Source organism: Crinia signifera, unplaced genomic scaffold (genome assembly GCF_055691185.1).
Source record: "Crinia signifera unplaced genomic scaffold, ASM5569118v1 HAP2_SCAFFOLD_218, whole genome shotgun sequence".
Taxonomy (NCBI): domain Eukaryota; kingdom Metazoa; phylum Chordata; class Amphibia; order Anura; family Myobatrachidae; genus Crinia; species Crinia signifera.
The window spans coordinates 79,469-85,817 of NW_028142111.1; positions in this window are offsets into that span (position 1 = coordinate 79,469).

Sequence of the window (6,349 nt, forward strand, 5' to 3'; positions counted from 1 at the left end):
TTTTTTGTCCCGCCGTATTTTTGGAACCAGGACCGGTCCAAGACTCCAGGGCTGGTATAAGAAATACGGGGGACCCCTATGCTTTTTGTCCCCCGTATTTTTGGAGCCTGGGGCTGGTTATGCTCAGGAGGGGGGACCCCACGCCGTTTTTTTTTATAAACACAAATTCGCACATTACCTCAAATTTGCACATTTTCATGCCTAAAAATCGCACATTATCTAATTTAATCGCATTTTTCCCCCGGAATACGCACCTCATTAAATATGCAAATTTGTGATTTTAAAAAAGTGCGATAAAATCGCATTCTATTAGAGGTCACCCATACTTGATGTGCTTCCAGTCAAGATGATGATTTAGTACATGCATGTATATCTTTGTTGTGTGTATAAATTCCCCCCAACCCCCCCCCCCACCCCCCAATACACTACGGAGAATTCCCAGGAATATAGAGACAAATTTATAGATTGGTCTGTGATATATACGCGATCTCTCAGGGACAATTATCTTTCAATAAGGCATTTTAGTTTCACAGACTTTTACTATATGTGTACACACGGGTTCCTGTATTGGAGTAACTTCTACTTGCGGCACGTGTTTTTATGCTTTACACTTTCACTATGAAAATGAGATATGTGTACAGTAACTCGGGTTTAGATAGATCAAAATTGCTGGTGTTAGGATGACAAGCACCTTCGAGTGCCGCCATCCAATATGTCAACAGACGTCAAGACAAGATTATAGGGGGTTGCCGACCATCAAATGACTTTGCAAGCACTCGCAGATCGAAGGCGCCACTCTGGTCTCTTCGATCTGCGGTGTCCCTGTACAGGAAGCGGGCGGGCAGCTGCCATCAGCTACCCGCACTCACATCACGGACAAACTGCAATGGGGACACCCATGAAACCCTGGCCGTTCCCATGGGCTATACCCCCCGCTGCCGCAGCACGCCCCGCGCCCACACTGCTAGGTGTGAACGGGCCGGTGAATAAGCAATTCGCCATGCCCGCTCGCAAAAAGCACTTTATGCGCGTGCGCAGTTCCTGACTCGCTTCTCTGTGCGAGTGGACCAGAATAAGGTCCATAATAGTTATTTGTACGGCCGCCATTTTTTTTATTAAAAAAATTCCAGTAGCCTCCTCGCTAACAGCCCCCCAAGGCATTTCATGGCCTGTATGGAGTACATATAGGGTTCACAAAACAACACCAGGGCTACCTTCCACAGTCTGGGCCACGCGGTGTAGTTTTCAATCTTCACCTTTCCTTGGTGGCTGCTAACGTCCTTTTTCTTTCTACCTTTCTTTTTTCTATCTCCTTTCCTTTCATGCCCTCCCCACTCCCCATTATGCCCCTTTCAGACCGCACTTAAAAACCGGTATTTTGCCGTTTTTTAACCGTTTTAAAACGGTAATCTGTGCGGTCTGAAAGGTGCAGAACCCATTTTACCGTTTTTAAAAAGCAGTTTATGTTAAATTGGAGGGTCCTACCCATTTCAGACCCGGTATTTTTGCACCAAAATCGGGCCTGAAACGGTATTTAGGACCCAGCCAATGAGCGGACCCAGCGCAGTGAATATTTAATGAGCGCGCATTAAATATTCATAGGCATTTCAAATGGCTGCCCCATAGGAAAACCTGTTTAAAAAAACGGTCTTTCGTATGGGGGCAGCCATTTTCCGAAAGTCACTTTTCTTATAAGCAGCTGGAGCCGGGATCCGCAATGCAGGAGGTACCGGCTGCATGTTTTTTTTTTCTTAAACACGTGTGTGGGGGGGGGGGGATATGTTAACCCGCGGGGAGGGGGGCGGCGGGGGGCGCTGAAGACCGCACCTGCTTCGACCCTGTATTTGGAAAGTTTCCAAAAACGGGTCTGCCAGTGTCAAAAAACGGCACTTAAATGGTAATATACCGTTTAAGAGATGCGGTGTGAAAGGGGTACTAGTACCCCAGGTTGGGAACCACTGACCTAGGCCTTGCTTGTTTATACATCCACTGTTCATGTCTGATATGTTCCTGGACTCTCCGATAACCTTTCGGTTAATGTGGCCACAGGTGTAAACTGCATGTACACCACACTCATTTCGGCAATTACTATCAATTTTCCCTGCGGAGATAGTGCAACACTGTTGCTGTATATTCTACTTTGATTACATCACTATCACGAATCTCTTGATAAAATTGTGAAACGCTTATTAGAGGGAACTCTGTGTCATATATTCATAGTGGTCTATCATTACCTCATTAGATACAGTGAAGTCCACACAAGCACGGGGAGAATATACAAACTCTACACAGTTAGGGTGGGAATGGAACCCACATCAGCACTGTGAGGCAGTAATGCTAACTATTACACCATCCTTGCTGTCCATTTTTTTTCTGCGCTGTATTAACAATCTGAATGAGGTGGAAATATTCCACCTAATAAGTATAATAAAGTTAAACAACAAATATAATTATACAGGAAGCGGAGTCAACCGAAAGCATTATTATAACAGCAAGAAAACTTTATTGGCAGGAAATAAACATTTCCTAGTCAGCTCTTTAGAAACCACAGCCTGAGGAGTTGTGTAACAGACACAGGGGGTTATTGTGGTCCATTCGCACGGGGAGCGACGCTTTGCGTATGTGCAGCGGCATTTCTTAGCATGTGTATACGCCGGGTGCATGCGGCCATGGCGAACAGACTGTTTGTGGGTGAGCGCAACCAAGGCTGCGGCCGGGGGCCATAGGGCTTCGGCGGATAGTCGCACTCATGGGCCCAACGTTTCCTCTGCGTTCCCATGGAAATCGCTCGGTCACTAGATGTCAGCTTCCCCCCACTTTCTTCTGAAAGCCCACACACATCTACGGTTACCTCAGAGTAACCTTAGATGTGCGGGTGCCTTCCACCTCATTCGATTGTCACCAGCCATTCGCAAGAGCAATTCGCACGCAGGGCATGCAAATAAATGTTACACAGTAACATCCACATCGCAGGCCAGGAGGGAAGGATTTAGCACCTTCTAGAAGATTGCTGATTGCTTGCCCCTAGCAACACCCCATCTTCAATAGAACTCCCATCTATGTGGTCATGTTGCCACCAGTCACTTTATGAGGTCCCATCCCAGTGGCGTAGCTACGTTTTGGGCGCCCCCCCCGCCGTTAGGGGGGGGCGCCCATACCCACCCCCGCCGCCGCCCCGTCAAGCAAGAAACCGCACCCCCCCCCGCCGCCTCGCCGCCCATGCTAACCCCCTCCCCCACAGTCTTACCTATCGCGCTGGTCCCGGCGGCTCCGTTCTTCTGCTGAGGACCACCACAAAATGGTCGCCCCCATACAGCAGACAGTTTCAGAGAACAGTGTGCTATATGGGGGCGGCCATTTTGTGGTGGTTCTCATCAGAAGAACGGAGCCGCCGGGACCAGCGAGAAACGTAAGTCTGCAGGGGGATTGGGGGGGGGGGGGTAACTATAGCACCGCAGCCCCCGGCGCCCCCACATGCACAGCGCGCCCCCCCGCGGTGGCGGGGACTGCGGTGCTATAGTTACGCCCCTGTCCCATCCCCATCTGTGCAATGGTGCAGTGCCATGGTGACGGGATTTCTTGGCAATCATCAAGCCCACTCCTGCTACCCGAATGCCCACTTCACTGGTGAAGTAGATGGTATCACCAGCTTGTATTGCAATGATCAAGTTTTGGACTTTGAGTCGGATTGTCAGTCAGTCAGGGGAATCTGCAGTGTCCCAGACAGGATCAATGACTCATAACATTGGTATGTTCTTGACAAAACAAGAATCCAATTCATGGCTGTATTACTGGCACTGTGCAGCCTCTGCGCGGATTCATACAGTAGCTGTAGTTCCCTATTCCAACCACAAACCCTGCTTGTGTTCTTACACAATTCTCAGCTGCATGGGAAACAAGTAACACTCAGCACTCTTGCTCTTGCACGGGAAGAGTGTTGGGTCATAGACACTGAGGGCCTTATTCTAGTTCACTCTTCCTGACAAAATCCTTCTTAGATGGACAAAACCATGTGCACTGCAGGTGGGGCAGATGCAGTGCCGTCTTTCCCATTGGGCACGATGGGCAGTTGCCCGGGGGCCCTAGGACCTAGGGGCCCAGCCCAATGGGAAAGATGGTGGCCGGGGTCCGGGAATCCGCTCACCCTCGCTGGGGGATCCGGGCAGGGGGATCAGGGCGGTGGCGGTAGCTAGAAGCCTGATTCGGCGAAGCTCTATTTGCCGGCGGGGCGGGAAGCGCTGTTGCATTTGAATAGACTGGCCGGACGCTGATTGGCTGAATTCAGAAAATCAGCATCCGGCCAGTCTTTGAAAAGGCAACAGCGCTTCCCACCCCGCCGGCAAATAGCGCTTCACCTCCTAGCTAGCAGTGAATTTAATTTCGGGGGTCCGTGTGCCGGGGTTCTGATCACCCTCACTGGGTGATCCGGCAGGGGGATCAGGGCATCGGTGGCGGTAGCTAGGAGCCCAAAGCGGCGAAGTGCTATTTGCCGGCAGGGGGGGCGAGAAGCGCTGCTGCATTTAAAATGACTGGGGGGGGGGCGAGAAGCGCTGCTGCATTTAAAATGACTGGCTGAATGCTGATTGGCTGAATTCAGCCAATCAGCATCCGGCCAGTCTTTTCAAATTCAACAGCGCTTCCCTCCCCCGCCAACAAATAGTGCTTCGCCGCTTCGGGCTCCTAGCTACCGCCACCGCCGCCCTGATCCCCTTCCCCAGCGAGGATGGTCGGATCCCCGCCACCCGGCCACCATCTTTCCCATTAGCGCTATTTGCCGGTGGGGCGGGAAGCGCTGCTGCATTTGAAAAGACTGGCCGAACGCTGATTGGCTGAATTCAGCCAATCAGCGTCTGGCCAGTCTTTTCAAGTGCAACAGCGCTTCCCGCCCCGCCAGTTAATAGCGCTTTGCCACTTCAGGGCAGGCTCCTAGCTACCGCCGCTGCCCTGATCCCGCTGCCCGGATCCCCCAGCGAAGATGATCGGATCCCCGGCCGCCGGAAGCTGACTGGCTGCCGCACGGAGCCAGAGAGGTGAGGGTTGGGGAGGTGACTGTGGCTCCTGGGCAAACTAATTGGGGGGGGGGCAGTGAACTAGGTTGCCCAGGGGCCCTTCCTAATGTTAAGACGGCCCTGGGCAGATGTTACTTGTGCAGAGAGAATTCGATTTGGGTGGGGTTTTACTTCAAAGTGAGATCTATATTGCAGTGTAAAAATAAAGCAGTCAGTGTTTACCCTGCACAGAAACAATATAACTCACCCAAATCTAACTCTCTCTGCACATTTTACATCTGCCCCCCTGCAGTGCACATGGTTTTGTCCAATCTAAGAAGGATTTTGTTAGAAAGAGTGAACTAGAATAAGGACCTGAGGGGTTTATTTACTAAGATGAGAGTTCTATATCTGGGCCCTTATTCTGGCTCACTCGCAAAGGCAAATTCCTTCTCAAATGGACAAAACCATGTGCACTGCAGGTGGGGCAAATCTAACATCTGCCCCCCTGCAGTGCACGTGGTTTTGTCCATTTGAGAATGAATTTGCCTTTGCGAGTGAGCCAGAATAAGGGCCCAGATGGGATGTTGCTATGGGCAACTATTCAGATTCTCTCTATTGTCTTCTAGAAGGTACTAAATAATTAAGCAGAATATGGTTGGTTGCTATGGGCAACATCCACTCTTTACTAGAACTCCCATCTTAGTAAATAGGTATGCAGTCCCTGGGTCGACAATGTTTAGGTCAACATCACTGGGTCGACCCTCAATGGTCAACAGTGACTAGGACGGCACCTGAAAATGGCCGACATACCCTAGGTTGACATTGATAGAATGTAGACACAATATTAAGGTCGACATGGACGTGGTCGACATGAGTTTTTCCCATTTTTTTTGTCTACCATCTATACCGTAACCAAGGGAATAAACCCCAGAGATGGGATGTTGCTATAGGCAACCAATCAGAATCTACTTATTTAGCACCTTTTAGAAGATAATTGAATCTGATTGGTTGCCCATAGCAACACCCGATCCGAAACAGATCTCCCATCTTAGTAATAAACCTGTGAGTGGTAAATAACTAAAGCTTCTAAAACAAGAAAAGAGGTGATGTTGCCATAGCAACCAATTAGAATCTATAATTTCTCTATTGCATCTTAGAAAATAAGACATCACCTCTTTTCATTTGTAGAAGCTTTAGTAAATTGAGCTTTTAGAGGTTAATCCAGTTAAGGGCAAAGGGGTGTAAGCGACTGTTGCAACGGTGGTAACGTCATTTAGGGCCTTATTTTGGTTCACTCTTTCTGACAAAATCCTTCTTAGATGGACAAAACCATGTGCACTGCAGGGGGGGCAGATGTA